Here is a 17,447-nt window from a genome sequence, read left to right on the forward strand (position 1 = left end):
ACTCATTAAACTCAATTTGTATACCGTTTTGATTCATATTACGGACACTTAAGGCTTCAGTGAAGTACAACTAATCACTACACACATGAATTGAATCGTTATGTATAAAACTTTAGCGTAATCAGGCCTTGCAAATACTTAAATTTCGAATGGTGGGTGAAAATTCGGATTCCACATCTTTAATTCACTTTAATCAATTAAAATGTTCGGCCTCTTCATGATTTTTATTCCGGACACAACCACACTTTCGATTCATATTCCGGACAGCTCTTGAAAAACAATCAGAATACCGTTTTGATTCATATTACGGACAGCTTTTTATTCCATACTTTGTATGGGAAACATTTCACACGAAATGTTTCAATTTTTGCCGTTCGAAAGTTCTTACTTTCGAGGCTCGTTTTAGTTAATATTATCCATAGATACCTTTGAAAATTTATAATGCTCAACTGCCTTAGATGCCTCTTTAATGGTTTACCCATTTCAATTGATGATTTGACTTTTCTATTTATGACTTTCATGAGCTGTCCGGAAAATGAATCGTAGTGTCCGGATTATGAGGCAAAAGTAAGGAAGTGTCCGGAATAAGAATCATGAAATGTCTACAAATTTCTATTTATTTAAAATTATTCATGTAGTGGAATCAAAATGTTCACCCACCATTCGAAAGTTTATTGGTTTGAAGGCTTGATTACGTGGAGGAATCATGCAGAATGGTTTATTTGATACACTTTCTGATGAGTTATACTTCACTGAGGCCTTAAGTGTCCGTAATATGAATCAAAACGGTAGTCTAATCATTAATTAAACGCACTAAGCCGTTAGAAAGACGTCAAAACTTATTGTAAATTTTCATGGATTGCTTTGTAAAATGTTTATAGAAATCATCTTTCAAATTGGGAACTTTTTGGCGGCGCATTTTGAAATATTTCGAGTGAAATCTTTCTCATACAAAGTAGAGTGTCCGTAATTTGAAGCTGTCCGGGACTCGAATCAAAACGGTACTATAGGAAATGATTTTTATGAGAACGTAGTACCGTTTTGATTCATATTGCGGACACTTAAGGCCTCACTGAAGTATAACCAATAGAAAAGCATATAAATTGAAACATAATACATGAAACCTCTGCTTATCAAGCTTCCAACACACTTAACTTTTGAATGGTGGGTGAAGATGCAGATTCCACAGCTTGAATTACCCAAAATAAATAGAAATTAGTGATCTTTCCATGATTCTTATTCCGGACGCAACCTCGGTTTTGTTTCATATTACGGACACTTAGTTTCGAATTTCGGACACCTAACAAAAAGCAAAACTAAAGTGATTAAATTATTAATTAAACTTCTCCATCTGTAAGAACAACGTCAAAACAAGTAGCACATTATAAATTTTTATGGATTGCTATGTAAAATTCTTATTAAAACGTGCCAGAAAGTTGGGAACTTTTGAACGGGCAATTTTGAAACATTTCAAGTGAAACCATGGGAAAACAAAGTAAAGTGTCCGGAATTAAAATCTGTCCGGAATTTGAATCAGAACGGTACTTGTAAATATTATTCTATGAAAGCACAACTTTGTATGTACCGTTTTGATTCATATTACGGACAGCTTCAAATTCCGGACACTCTACTTTGTATGGGAAACATTTCACGCGAAATGTTTCAATTTTTGTCATTCAAAAGTTCTCACTTTCAAGTCTCATTTTATTAAGTATTTTTCATAGATATCTATGAAAATTTATGATGTCCAGTTGCCTCAGACGTCTCTTCAGTGAATTGACGATTTCAATTAATGATTTTACTTTTCCAATTATGATTTTCCCGAGCTGTCCGGAATTTGAATCAAAACGTCCGGAGTATGGGACAAATGTAAGGAAGCGTCCGGAATAAGAATCATGAAAAGTGCACACATCTCTATTTATTCAAAATTATTCATGTTGCGGAATCAAAATCTTCACTCACCATTCGAAAGTTAAGTGATTTAGAGACTCGATAACGCGGAGGAATCCTACAGATTAATTCATTTTATATGCTTTTTGGTGGTTAATACTCCATTGAGGCCTTAAGTGTCCGTAATATGAATCAAAACGGTATTTTATTTTTCTTGCCTCCATTTCTTGCTTGCGGTTTGAGTTTGATTCGAATACTGTGTTGATGCGCTATTGAAAAAATCATATTTTCATCATTTTTCCAGAGAAGAATGTATTGTATTGTATTGATTTTCAACTTCAACTTTCAGTTGTCTGCAAATATATTTGAAAAATATCCATTTACACTGCAGAGATATGATGCTATCACTTTATGTCCGGCTATTGCACCACTGGCTCACGAAGTCGGACAGCATCTTTTTGTCCTTGAAATGAATAAGTTGCACATAAAATCACCAAGTTTCCAACCCGGAAAGATCCTCTACCGATGGGATTTAAACCCATGCCCTTCAGTTTGATTTGGCTGAAAAGCTGCGCGATCACCGCTAAGGTTATATGGCCCTCTCAAACTTAAAGTTATCATACTCGAATTGCATTTCCGTTATTACCAAATTAGTTAAAAATATAAGGAATCGAAATCATTCCACAAGTCATAATTTATGTTTTAGATAAGTAGAACGACATTTTTTTGCTGCTGAATTAAAACTTTTGGCACCAATCGCAATTTTAAGACCTGTTCAAATAGGGTACCAGACATTCTTTTAGGAATACCTTCAGAGATTTCTTTAACAATTCCTCTCTAAATATCTTCAGAGACTCTTCCAGAGAATTCTCTCGGAATTATTCCAAAGATTTCTTCAGGGACAATCTGTATCTTAATCCTTACAGCAATTTTTTTGCAAGAGATTCTCCCATTCTATTCGTAATGTTACATTTTGGACCGCCTTCAGGAATATCTTAGCAATTTCTCTAGGATTGTCTCCAGGGATTCGATAAGATTCGCCCAAGGATTCCTGCAAAAAAATACAGGGTTTCCTCTAGAGATTTTATAAGGAATTCCATCAGGAATATGTCTAATGATTCCTTCATATCTTTTTGGGATTCTCCCAGGAATTTCTCCCAGAAATCCTCCCAGATCTCTTTCAGGAATACTTTCAGGAAAGCTCCGGAATTTCTCCAGAGATTTTTCAAACGATTTCTTCTGGTCTTCATCTTGTTCTCTTTAGCATTACGTCTTCACTGGGACAGCTGCTTTTCAGCTTAGTGTTTTTAAGAGAACTTTCACAGTTATTAACTGAAAGCTTTCTTTGCCAAAGTTACCATTTTCACAATCGTATATCGTGTGGAAAGTAGGGGAAGACTGGGTAAGAGCGCCCGCCGGGGTAAGACGGACCACCTTCAGTTTAGCATGAAAATGGCGGTTTTCTTGAAAGTTCACCAAGCATTTTGCATAAACACAAGATTTTTGACATTCTAAAGCATTTAAAGTGATACCAACATTATTTTTTCAATGACAAATATAAAAAACAAAGTTTTTGCTCGTAGACACTGAATTTGATCTAATTTTAACAGATGCTCACTTAAGGATTTCGGAAGGGATTTTTTTGTCAAAACATAACAAATTACCTGTCCATGCTCTAACATAAATGTGAAATATGCTTCAGTGAAGTGAAATAGGAATTGAAAATATTTAGCATTGAAATGAGGCCCTACTTGTGAAAATTGCACAGGCGGGGTAAAACCGACCACTGTTGATGGGGTAAGACCGCCACCCTTAATTTATATCAAATAAAATGTCTAAACCATTTTAAAAGTTGTAACTACATTGTACATTACTATTCAAGTAAAATAAAATCAATTTTGTTAAAAATACACACCAAATCCGCATATTTTTCCAAAATATGGGTGTCTTAAGGTAATAACAAGTATATATCTATGTTTTTTGAACTAATTAACCCTTAAAATGATTCAATATCCAAGTGATTCAATGTAGAATTCACAAAAAAAAAATCCTTTTTAGAATAACAGGGAACTTTTATATTTTTTTCGCAAAATTATGAACGAAAATCGAAATGGTCGCTTTTACCCCGTAGGTGGGCGGTTTTACCCCGTCGCTAAAAATAATCGTGATAAGAAATCACTTTTTCAAGCTTCAAGAAATAAATATTTTTTTAGAAATACAACACCTGTAATATTTTTTGATCATGCCCAAGGCTTCAAAAAATGTCATGCTGCGTCGCAAAAGGATTTATTGATTCTTGATTTTGACATGTGAATTAAATTTCTTAGGCGGGCGGTCTTACCCCGTCTTCCCCTACGATCATACTCTATGCCCAGGGAAGTCAAGGAAATTTTCATTACGAAAAAATCCTGGACCGAATGGGATTCGAGCCCAGACACCTTCAGCATGGCTTTGCTTTGTAGTCGCGGACTCTAACCACTCGGCTAAGGAAGGCCCAATTAAAAATAATGATTACTCGTAATTTTTGAATATACACGAGCTATGAATCAAATTTGTTCAAATGAAAAGCTCCTGGCCTTTTGTGACAAATCCAATTTGAAGTAAGGCTCAAGTTCAGTGTTGTAAGCAATCACGGTAGTCGACACGTTTTCGCTGATATTCGGCAGCGCTTCCCTTAAACATTCACATCACGAGCGATCAAACGAATGTCGAACAGAAAAATGTCAATTGAATGCCACTGACCACGACAGCATCGCTAGGAAACATTACGTTTTTTTTTTGTTTCTGTTCTGCTTTCACTGTATGAGTGTCACGTTCGACATAACAGGCATGATCAAACTATTCATGTTGTTTATGATCCGGTGTCTGAATTCTATACAAAACTTATGATTGATGCAAATGTCATCGTGTAAGACGACATTCAATTGATATTATTTTGTGTTTGTCGACGTTCATTCTAACGCTCGTGTTGTGACTGCTGACCATGGCAACGAAACGAACGTCGCGCAAAGTTTCGAATGTTTACAGTACTGCTCAAGTTAAAAAAAACATCTATTCTGAAGTATAAATCGTGAAAAATTGCTTCATCTTACTATACCCTCCCTAAGGCCCTTCATGCAGAGTATAAGTTTATAACCATTTTCACAATCGTATATCGTGTGAAAAGTACGATCATACTCTATGCCCAGGGAAGTCAAGGAAATTTTCATTACGAAAAGATCCTGGACCGAATGGAATTCGAACCCAGACACCTTCAGCATGGCTTTGCTTTGCAGCCGCGGACTCTAACCACTCGGCTCAGGAGGGCCTAATTAAAAATAATTATTACGCGTAATTTTTGAATATACACGAGCTATGAATCATATTTGTTCAAATGAAAACCTCCTGTCCTTTTGTGACAAATCCAATTTGAAGTAAGGCTCAAGTTAAAAAACACATCTATTCTAAAGTATAAATCGTGAAAAATTGCTTCATTTTACTATACCCTCCCTTAGGCCCTTCATGCAGAGTATAAGTTTATATCTCATATTTATGTGAACCATTCCGGCAAACAGAATATTATCGTGATTGCTTACATGCGAATCAAATTCAACAGCAATCAGTCTCTGTTATGGATACGGTCGCTGCAAGATGAACCTTTCTCTCGATAATATCCATCTATGAGAACGATATACATACTATAACAAAAGGTCAATATTGTATAGGTCATATCAAATTTCTGCGGTTGCTTCTATATCGTAACTGTACCCCATATCGTTGACGGTACATGGTGCAAAAACTTCAGAGATGAAGCAGATCATAAACATGTAAAAGCTTTCATAATTTCAAGAACACCATATTAAGGTCGTGAAACAACTAAATTTGATTGTGCGGTAATTTTGAAGAACAACATTTCACGCGACAAGAGCCATGGACCAAAATTAAATCATCGACCAAGCGACGAACCCCTTCCAGTATACTCAAAGCCGTCAAAGTCAGCGAACACGATCGGTGATGGCGATGCAAAAACTGCGTTGGAGGATAAAAGCGATCAAGCATCAATCTTTCTGGGAATTAGATTAGACGGATGTACGACCTCCTGTCTGAGGTCTGAGACTGTGCCGCCGGAGGTAGTTTACGCCCGGTCAAAGTGGCAGGATGATCCCAGGTTCGTCTTCTGCTTCACCTCACCGAGCGATACCATCGACTGCCACCGCCATAAGAGGTCTAAGTGTATCAGAGAGAGAGGTCTACGACACACGTTCTCACCCGTGAGTCAGCGCATTATGGATTACATGTGAATATATATCACTGGGGTGCTTCGATAGCCACGGATACTTACGTGGTAGGAAGCAAGGTGGGTGAGAAAATTATGACTGACTGACAGACATCCATCCTGCATCGGGACGTGATTCATGTGGGAGCTTGTGGGTACAAGCTGGATTGCCATTGGTTATGTTGAAAAATCGCATCTGTTGAGTCATTTTTTAGTGCAGAAAATCCGTTCCTTAAGCCTGGGATTTTACCTACCACAACAAATATTAATCACAATAAGCTTTATAAGTTTTGTTTTCTGATAATTTTGCACCATTGAATTAGATCTTCTTTAACTAATAAACACCTTTCCCGTAATAATTGTAGAGAAACAGAGGTATTCTCGGTCTCTAGTAGCAACAATCATTACACCCTAACATTCCTTCTCCATTCCAACTGACTGTAAGGACTTAGCCAGCGCCGTTATTGATCAATAATATGGTATATAATAAAATGTTCACTTCAAGCATAAGCGGAAAGTTCCATCCCTTATTAATTTGGATTGTAATACAACTCTCACCAGTTGCGATCAATCAGGGAGTAACAACCTTTGACATGTACAATCAGTCTATGCTATGCTGTATAGTGATACAGAATTGATGAAGATCTTAAACATTCCATCTTGGAGACAACTCAACCACATTATATTATTTTTTTTCAGAAAGGCTTCCTAATACTTGACATCATTTACCCCATATTTTATTATTATTGATAAGTTTACTTAATCGCGGTCAAAGGAAATTTAATTGGAGAATGTCGATACCCAAGGAATATCGATTTTTTTTTCCAGAACCAGAAACCAATGATCAAAATCGACATAGATCCTGAAAATTGAAAAGTTTGTTGGATATCCTGTGACAAAATGGTGTACAATTATCGCAAAGCAAAAAAGTCATTGCAATTTAGTGTATAATTGTAAAAATTGTGCTTGCATCTCTATTAAATATGAATCCTTATTTAACGAACAACTTCATCATCTCCGTTGGCTGACGACCAACCACTCAACTAATGTCGACGTTCCTTTGTCCGTCCGTTGAGTAGAAATCTGCGCTCTTTTTCGTGCTCGTGCGGAGGTGGAAGATGATGATTATTAATTTTATGCCTCGACACTGTTTTTCGGTGTAAACAAACCGGAGCCAAATATCAAATTAATTCAAGTTGATGTTTGACGTGCTCTCGTTCGCGCAGCCCGGAGCCCTACCGGCCGACACTCCCTACTTGTCGTCGCTCGGGGTACGAAATTGTACTCGTTTGATGAAATCCTCAAAGGAGCGAAAAAGAAACGCTATTTTTGTTGAGAGAAAAAAGAAAATTGCACCGAAGATCGAAACCCTGATCTACTTCGTTGTATCAAACTTGAAACGTTCGACTATAGTGGATATTCGAACTTACATTCAATATGCTTTCATTTTGCAATTTAAACAAACAGTTTGACATGCACAAGTTATAAATCAAACCTTTTTACTCGTAACTGTAAATTTATGACAACGAAAAAACATATCTCAATAATAATTGTCAACTATGGCTCCACCATAATTGCTTTTTACTAATTGTTTTATTTTCACTATTTCCAAAATTTACCTACATTTCAAATCTAATTGAACGCTAACGTCAAAACCAATGCAACCTTATCGACACCACAAGAAATTCCCAAACATAACATAAACTGCAAAATACCTTTTGTTTGTCAATAGTGGCTTAGGTGCTCACAAATAACTAAAAATAAATATCTATCACATTTTTTTTTCTGGATGGGGCCCAGCACACAGAAGTAATGACAGTCGCACTAATCACGATTTTTAAAAGTTTCGTAGTTTGCGTGGATATGATTTTATTTGTTCGTGATTCGGTCTCATAACGCTGCAAATCAATGAGCAATTAATGCTGAAACCAGGCCGCCATCGGCACCCATCGTTAGAATTCAAATTTTATGTCACTGATTGCTAGTATATGCTAAAACTGAAGGGCGGTCCTTTCGGTTTTCCCAAATTGGTGGACCCCTCGTGCGCTAGCTTGCTGAACAGTTTGCGAAAAAGCCCATTTTTTGATAAATCTTAGGTATATCTTCATGTAATATGTCTCAAGAGAAATACATAGCAAACTTAGTGGCATCGCATAAAAAGGATAAAGCTTTCATCTGAGATTAAAAAAACTTTTGGCAGCCGTTTTGAATTTGGCCGTTATTTTGAATTTCATTTGAGAAACCGTTTTTACATCATTAACGCGCTCGTTTAGAATTCTGAGGACACCATCAGAAAGCTGATAAAAAAACTGAGTAAGATAGGCTACAAAACTAGGTGAGCAATGGTATTTATCCTATAAAATGAACGATTTTCTGAATCATTTATTGAAATGAACAATCAATTGAACAGCTGAGATAAAATAAAAATGAAAGAATCTTATTGTTTTTTAATAGATGCCTCATAATTTAACATGATGAGCGCTAAGAAGGTTAAAAAAACATCCAACCACTTTAACCAAGATGGCGTCGAAATCCAAGATGGCCGCCTGATTTTTGAATCTTAAAATGGTTCTCCCGACTATTGCTATTACGTCCACATTGGGGCAAAGCCTGCCTCTCGAATGTTCAATTTCGTTATTTTTTCACATGTATGTTGGGCGGCAGTTAAAACGATTCTTTATGTCACAGAAAATCATGGAATTTTTCAGCTCAAAAATTTAGGATTTCCTTTGTAAATAAAAGCACTTTTGACAATGCACAGTGGTCCAGTAATCAGTTTTACGCGGAAAGATGCATTTTGAGCTTTAGAATGAAACATTGGTCGAAAACGGTCTTCTACAAAGTTGTTTGTATTAGTAAGGCCCTTTGTTTGGTGTTATTGAAAATTAGGGTGGTCCACGTTTTCATAGAAATGGTGTAATTAACTTTCTTATTTGTAGAAATTATATTATATATGCTTCAGCAAAGTTGTAGACCTTTCAATTTCATGCAACTTTGCTAAAAGTTTTTTTTTTGAGTCTCTTGAATTACGGTGCCATAGGGTTTCCGAGCAAAATTGGTTTTGTGACTATGGACCGATGCACGAGTTCACTAATTTGACGTTTGTGCGGTGCCGAATTCACTAGTTTCCATGGTGACATAAATAACACGGCACCGCTAAAACGTCAAATAATGAACTCGTGCATAGGTCCATAGCGTTTTCTATTCCAATATCTCATCAAAGTAGTTTATGAAACACTTTTAGAGCTTTGAAAATTGCGTAATTTAGTTAGTGAAGAAACTCGCTATCTTCTTCCGTTTGGGAGTTATTGTTGTTTTTCTCTCAAAAACATGCCTATTTTGATTGTGAATATCTCTGATTGGGGCAAACATAAAAAATATCTTTTGACGGCATTCAAAAGACAAAACAATCGTATATTATATAAAAAAATTAAAGATGTGTTATTTTTGTAACTCTAATAAAATGCCTTAAAAAACAAATATTTTTTATCATCAAAGTTCTTCATAACTTTTGAAATAATCACATCAACAATCTTTTTGCATGAAAATTTGCGTTTTGTTAAGTTCTAAAAGTCGTTCATAGACGACTTTGGCGAGAAATTATCATTAAAAAAAACTAGAGTTGAAAAACTTATTTTTGTTGGATCACCCTGCGATGATTAGCAAAAAAATGCTCTAGAGTTGTCAAATTTTGAGCTCCAGAAAAACTTTTTTGGCAAAGTTGATCAAAATTTCAAGTTCTACTACTTTGTCAAAGAGTATTTTCCAGATTTTTTTAGCAGATAAATAAGTTGATTATATTATTTATGTGATATAGTGGACCACCATAATTTTAAATGGCACAGTATGAAAGCTTACATTTTTGTAGAAGATAATTTTTGTCTTAAATTTCAACGATAGAGCCAGAAAAATAATGTTGCTCGGACCACCCCATGCCACCGTAGGAAAAAAGCTCTAAATCGGTCAATTCAAGAGACACAAAAAAAAAACTTTTTGGCAAAGTTGCATGAAATTGAATGGTCTACAACTTTGCTGAAGTGTGTATAATTTAATTTCTACAAATAAGAAAGTTAGTAACTCCATTTCTATGGAAACGTGGACCATCCTTATTTTCAATAACACCAAACAAAGGGCCTTACTGATCCAAACAACTTTGTAGAAGACCGTCTATAATCTTTCATTCTAGAGCTCAAAATGCATCTTTCCGCGTAAAACTGATTACTGGACCATAGTGCAATGTTTTACATTAAAACTACAGATATCACCACAAGACCTACTTATGTCCCAAAGTGCAATCTTTAAACTCCATTAAATGACCATTAAATTAAATGTTTATTTCAATCAATGGTTTAGACGGTTTTTATTTATTGAATTCATTATTATTAAATTCAAAAATATGTCGAAGAATAATTTTGTTATAAAAACGCATTAGAAAAGAAAATACCTATACATATAATAGACTGGTTTAAAGCTTATTAAGCTTAGCATCATGATCCGTTCCAGGACTAAGAATAATGAGAGTATGCGTAATATGTTTTAGTGGTAGCCTCAAAATTCAACATGTTGAGTGCTAGCAAGGTGAAAACTTATTCTACTACTTAAAATCAAGATGGCGTCAAAATCCAAGATGGCCGCCAGATTATTTTACTAAAATCACTCTTATTCTTCATTCAACTCGAAGGAAACATCGACGATTGAAAACATGTTTCTTTTTTGTACAAAAAATGATGTTTTCATTGAATGTACTCGCCATGTACGTGAAAATCATAGAACATGATTTAGAAATTCGTTCATTTCATAGGGTAAATTCCATTGCTCACCTAGTAGCCTATCTTACTCAGGTTTTTTATCAGCCTTCTGATGGGGACCTCAGAACTCTAAACGAGCGGTACGCTAATGATGTAAAAATGGTTTTTCTGACTAAATTCAAGATTTTTTTAGTCTCGCCAATTGTTTTTAGCCTCAGATGAAAGCTATATCCTTCCTCTTTACGATGTCACTAAGTTTGCTATGTGTTCCAAGGGAAATATGAGACATATCACGTAAAGAAATACCTAAGATTTATCAAAGAATGGGCTTTTTCGCAAACTGTTTAGCTAGCTGGCGTGCGAGGGGTCCACCAATTTGGGAAAACCGCAGATTTTCTGCATTTTTTCATACAAACTCTTAAAGTGTTTCTTTAGATTTCTCTCAAAAATCAGTTTGATATCGCAACCCAGGAATGTGGGTCAAAACTCTCTGGGAAATATAACTTAAAATTTTCAAAAACTTTGGAAAAGAAAGAAAAATGAAGCTTCTAAGCTTCTTAAGGGATATCTTCAATTGTTCTGTCAACAACTCTTTCGCGAAAATGCTCACCCTAATACCCTAGCAATTTGTACAGGAACTACCGAAAAATTAAACATTATATATATTTTGAAATTTGATAAGATGGACAAATTGATGTGAAATTTGCGGAATAGTTTCACGTCTTCTCGGTGAGAATCTAACTCACGACTCCCTTTTCACTAGATAGGGAGCATTACCCCTACGCCACGAGAGGACTCTTGGGCGCAGACATTGAATAAATAGAAGCGTTGTGTTTGGATGGGCATCTAATTCTTCCGAAAGAGGTGCGCTTTGTAAAAGAGGACCACGTGATTATTGAGCTGAAATCGATTCTAGGTTTACTTTTATGCGGTTGAATCAAAGACAAATTTCAGATCCCCATGTCCCTTGCAGTTGCCCAAAAAGTTATGGCTCATAAGGTAATCTAGAATGCCGTGAAAAGTGTAATGCGATCTGTCAAACTTGGGTACCTTTTGCACTACCGAAGGACCAAATGAAGTACTAGAAGTGGTACCAAAACTGAGCCCGAGTGGGACGGACCTGGTTGAATGTTTTTTTTTTTTTCATCTTAGCGCTCAACATGTTGAATTATGAGGCATCCATTGAAAAAACAACCAGATTATTTAATTCTTATCCCTAAATAAATGAAAGAATGAATACTTATCTTGAACTTGAAGATAGGCCGAGGAATTATTCTGGTACTTCTTCTTATTCTTTCTGGCATTACGTCCCACGGGAACAGAGCCTGTTTCTCAGCTTAGTGTTCTTATGAGCACTTCCACAGTTATTAACTGAGAGCTTACTATGCCAATGATCATTTTTGCATGCGTATATCGTGTGGCAGGTACGAAGAACTTTATGCCCTGGGAAGTCGGGAAAATTTCCAACCCGAAAAGATCCTCGACCGGTGGGACTCGAACCCACGATCCTCAGCTTGGTTTTGCTGATTAGCAGCGCGTTTAGCGCTACGGCTAACGGGGCCCCGCGGTTATTCTGTTTCTGTTTCGGTTTATTCTGGTACCAAATATGCATTATTAAAGAAAATTCCTAATCAATTATCTGTTTCTATAACGATTTAAGCTGAGAAGAAGGCTCTGTGGCAGTAAGGAAAATAAGGACAAGGAGAGTTTGCGATACGGTAGCCTTAAAATTCAAAAAGTACTAACAAGGTTAAAAACTCATAGTAGAATGATCAAAATCAAAATGCCAGATTTGTCCACTTAAATTATTGCTCTTATTTTTCATTCGACTCGAAGATAACACCAACGATTGAAAACTTGATCTTTTGTTGTACAAAATATGACGTTTTCATTGATTGCCCTCGCCATATACGTCAAAATCGTAGATTGATTTAGAAAATAGATTATTTCGTAGGGTAAATACCATTGTTCACCAAGTTTTTGTAGCCTATCTTACTCAGTTTTTTCTCAGCTTTCTGATGGTAACCTCAGAATTCTAAACGAGTGGTGCACTAACGGTGATATAACGATTTTTCTAACAAAATCAAAATGGCGGCCAAGTTCAAGATGGCCGCCAACATTCTTTTGGTCTCAGAAGAAAGGTATATCCTTCCTCTATAAGATGCCATTAAGTTTGCTATGTGTTCCAAGGGGAATATGAGACATATCACGTAAAGAAATACCTAAGATTGATCAAAAAGTGGGGTTTTTCGCAAACTATTTAGCTAGCTGGTGTACGAGAGGTCCACCAATTTGAGAAAATCGAAACGACCACGCTTAAGTTTTATCAAAAACTAGCGATCAGTGACATAAAATTGGAATTCTAACGATGGGTGCCGATGGCGGCCTGGTTTTAGCGAGAAATGCTCAGCTGTGATATATTGAGAGTGAAAGACAGATGCAAGTGAAATATACAACTACAAAGTACGAGGAAAGAGATGAGCTTGGGATTGAACCCATGACCTTCTGATTTTGAAGCAGATGCGGTAGTCATTAGACCACCAACCCTGTCGATCTTTGAAAATGTATCGCATGAACTATAAAGTTTTTCGATACTGTGGATCACCGATTGCCGTAGAAACCAGTTATTTCTTCTTGCAGAAATTCCAAACAAACTTTTTTAGAGGGACTTTTTTATTATTGCGGTAGAACGATAGAAGAGGAACACGAAAATGTTGACGATTCCAATACCATTGCCAAGGATGCCGTATTGTAAAATTCGTAATGAAAGATTTTACTAAATTTAAATCTTTGAGGAAATTTTTACAATACGTTGAAAACTTGATGAGAGAATGGATCATTAAAATAACAAAACGGCCGCTATGGAAAGCATAGATAGCACCACCGTAGCCTAGTGTGTTTGACAAAACTGCAATGCTGTCACAATGTTAAATCCCATATACAGTGGTGCCTTTGTTTTGATGCGGCGAGCACTGACAAAAACTACCTTCAATGATCCATTCCTAATACACTTTCAGAAATAACGTATAAGCATTCCGCAGATTTTCAAAACCCCTAGAATTCATCGTTTATTTTTAAAATCTCAAGAACCTTGCTTTTTGGAGCATGAAAAGATTTTTTGTACAAAGTTCCTCAAAGAAGTATCTAGCTAAGGAAGGAGAAACAATAAAATATTAAAGCAAGTAGAAGCAACGGATCAAAAATAAGTGATATTTTAATAATAAGTTGATAACAAGATAATTAACTTTCAAGAAAATAAAAATAATAGAAGAATTTTTGACGCAATTTGTGACGTATTTTGGTATTATTTCTGAAAGACTGTTGACGAACTTCGCAAAAGAGTTTGTAATAAAATTTTCGGAAATTATTCTTCTTTAAATTATGAAAATCCTTTCAGTGAAATAACTCAGTTGAATCTTATCAAAAAACCATTCATTTTTTGAGGGATTGCGAATCTGGAATCAATTTAGCTTAGCTTAGCTTAACTTAGACTGACTGCACATATCAATGGTTGCTATTCCGTGATTTACCGAAGTCAGTGAAAATGCACAAAGAATCAACTAGAAGTTCGGCTGGGAATGGCCATAATCTTCTTCAGTGTGCATAATTCAGTGCCTCTATTTATACATGGTCAATAACGGCGCCGGCCACGTCCTTACAGTCAGGTGGGATTGGGGGAAGGACTGTTAGTGTGTAATCTTTGCTATTTGGAGACCGTGTTTGCCTCTGCATCTCCACAAAGGTTACTGGGAGGGATGTTTGTTAATGGGAAGAATCGTTGGGTCACAGGATTCACTTTGATAAGCGATTAGACCATGATAAATAATTATTTGTGAGATATAAATATGCTTATATGTAAATATGAAATTTTCATTTCATATGAACAATATCTATGTAGAGAAAAAATATGCCGACACTTGAGGTGACGAACCTTTCAAAGTTTGTTGAGTAAAGTGAACCTTTTGAAAGTCTACACTTGAAGTGTCGAACCATTCAAAGTTTTTTTTTTAATTACAAAAATAAAGGTAAAAAGAAGAAGGTGTTTTTAATAAAAGTAAAAGGTTGTTTCCGAGATACGACCGCCAAGTTGACGTTGGATAACGTTAGCTTCTTCTATTTCCTAGCTTGAGACCGTCACGAAATTATGAAAGAATTCTACTGCTAAAAATCTAATCAATTGTCACACTATTTGTTGCATGTCCATTCTCACTTATTATGGACATTGTGTGTTATTATTTGGTTGATCCAGTTAACAGTTCAACACCGATAGAACTGGTTGATGGAAGAAGAAACATGAGCGTTAACACTTACTCTCCAAACAAATATTCCGGTTGAACGTTAGGTCCTCACATGACCCACTTAGATTGGTTGCTCTAGTGGGTTCCGAAGCCAGTTTGAGGTACTTCTCCAGTGCCTATTGGCATGGTCTCCTTTTGATACTCGAAGAATTTCCGCGCCATGAAGAACTTCGTCTGCTTCGTAGTGGTATCTGGGGACGGACGGCAACTTCAACATCGATTTGAGCAAAGAGGAGAACATGGAGTTCGCGGACTTAAAGGAAAAGTACCCCAACCTCAAACTGACTTCGGATCCCACTAAAGCAAGACCATTACTACGACGATGGCTCGTATCAATCGGACTGCCCATAAGTCCACTGGAGGAAAGGCCCCTCGCAAGCAGCTGGCTACGAAAGCCGCTCGCAAGAGCACCACAACCACCGGAGGAGGCGAGAAGCCGCATTGCTATCTGCCGGGAATGGTTGCTCTGCGTGAGATTCGTCGTTACCAGATATCGACGGAGCTGCTGATCCGCAAGTGCCTGGTTTGTAGTTCAGGACTTCAAGACGAATCTGCGATTCCAGAGCTCGGCCGTCACGGCTCTGCAGGAAGCGAGCGAGGCATATCTTGTCAGTCTGTTTGTGGATACCAACCTGTGCGCAATCCACGCCAAGCGTGCCGAAGGACAGCCAGCTGGCTCGTCGTATTCGTGGCGCTTAAATTGAATTACAGCACGATTTCAAACAAAACGACCCTTTTTAGTACTACAACAATGCATTCCACGAAAAAGAGTTACAACAAGAGACATTTCATTTAATTATACATTATAATTTCGGTTGATTTGTTTTCAATGGAGAGAAATGCCAAACGAAGTTTTACCTAGGTTCCCGTCGCTCGGGTCGGGCGGCGGTAGCACTTTCATACCAAATCAAAACATCAACAAATCTGTTGCCGATTAGTTTTAGCTCTTTGTTCGAAAAGTTGATACTGATCGCTCTAGCATGCATATAAAAAGCGACGATTATAATCTTTATAATTATAACGGAATTATTTAATCATCGCTAAATGCGAGGCAAACCGGGATGGATTCTACATTCTAGTGTCGTCCGCAATTTATCCGACTCATGCCCACAGGGGAATTTATTTCGTGGCACTGTGATTCTCGAAAAGCATTATTTGGCCCTGATCACCAATCACCAGTAATGTCGCTCGTCACTATAGAAAATTCTCATAACTCTTTCAAAATGAAGTTGTCGTCCTGAAAAGGACGGTTAGGGGTAGTCACCTTAGATCAAACTGGGTTTTCATTCCATTGTAAAACAGAAACACACCAAAAGATTACCGAAGAAGATTCAATTAAAATGCGGTCGGTAATTGTATGCTTCCTTGTCCATCCTTCGTTTCTGTGGTTTGCTCATTCGATAGGCTAGCTAGATTGTGACGAATATGTAAAAATTATTCCAATAGGAGTCCTTCTCCGGTTGCTGGTCGACGATTGGCTGATGCGCGCGTCGCTGATTGGACTTTGGCTGGCTTCGACTGAACATGATAGAATAAAGAGGAGCAAGAAGCAGACCGAAAGGGGCGTTTCCCTTTGAATGACGAAAGTGGCTAAGATATCGCTCAATGATGTCTGTGTCAGAAATACACAAGAAAAATGTGCTTTTCTATGGAAATAAGACATACCTTGATATTTCCCAATTTTTCAATAGTTTAGTCATAAAAATCAATAGTTTTCATTGTTAGAGTAGATTCGTAGAAAGATTTCCAATCGATTGGTGCAAGAATCTTGAAATTATATCCAGGCGTTTGTAAGTTATTAACAGTCAAAATCTAACCACTTTTCGTGACGCGAGCGATTTTTCGTTTTTAGAAATTGTACCCCAGTATGTTGCCGTAAGACGTTATCCAACGTCAAAAAAAAATTAGGCAGAAATAATTTGTGAATCAGAGTTTATGTCGACACTCACAGTGACGAACTATTCATATTTTTTTGAAAAATCATATTTACGTCTCACCGTTTTAACGATTAAAGGTGCAGTCATACATATTTTAAAGATTAGAAACAATAGCATGAAACGAGCTCACCAATTGATCCGTCATCCTTGAGCAGCAGCAATCCTCTTTCAGCGTCACTCGTTTGCTTAGCTATATAAAAGCACTCAGAGAAAATAGGCGCGCAACCCGTGAGGGAAAACAACTGACGACTGCTGGGGCTTTCTTGACGCACTCCCCAGGAGCAAGCGTCAATGTCGGAAGATCAAAAAGAACTAATCG

At 36.9% G+C, this 17,447-nt stretch overlaps 1 pseudogene; it reads left to right on the plus strand.

Annotated features, from left to right (window-relative positions):
• Positions 1-15,355: 15,355 nt before the first annotated feature.
• On the plus strand, positions 15,356-16,088 carry LOC110679088 (annotated as a pseudogene).
• The last annotated feature ends 1,359 nt before the right edge of the window (positions 16,089-17,447 follow it).

This window comes from Aedes aegypti, chromosome 3 (assembly GCF_002204515.2).
Source record: "Aedes aegypti strain LVP_AGWG chromosome 3, AaegL5.0 Primary Assembly, whole genome shotgun sequence".
Classification (NCBI taxonomy): domain Eukaryota; kingdom Metazoa; phylum Arthropoda; class Insecta; order Diptera; family Culicidae; genus Aedes; species Aedes aegypti.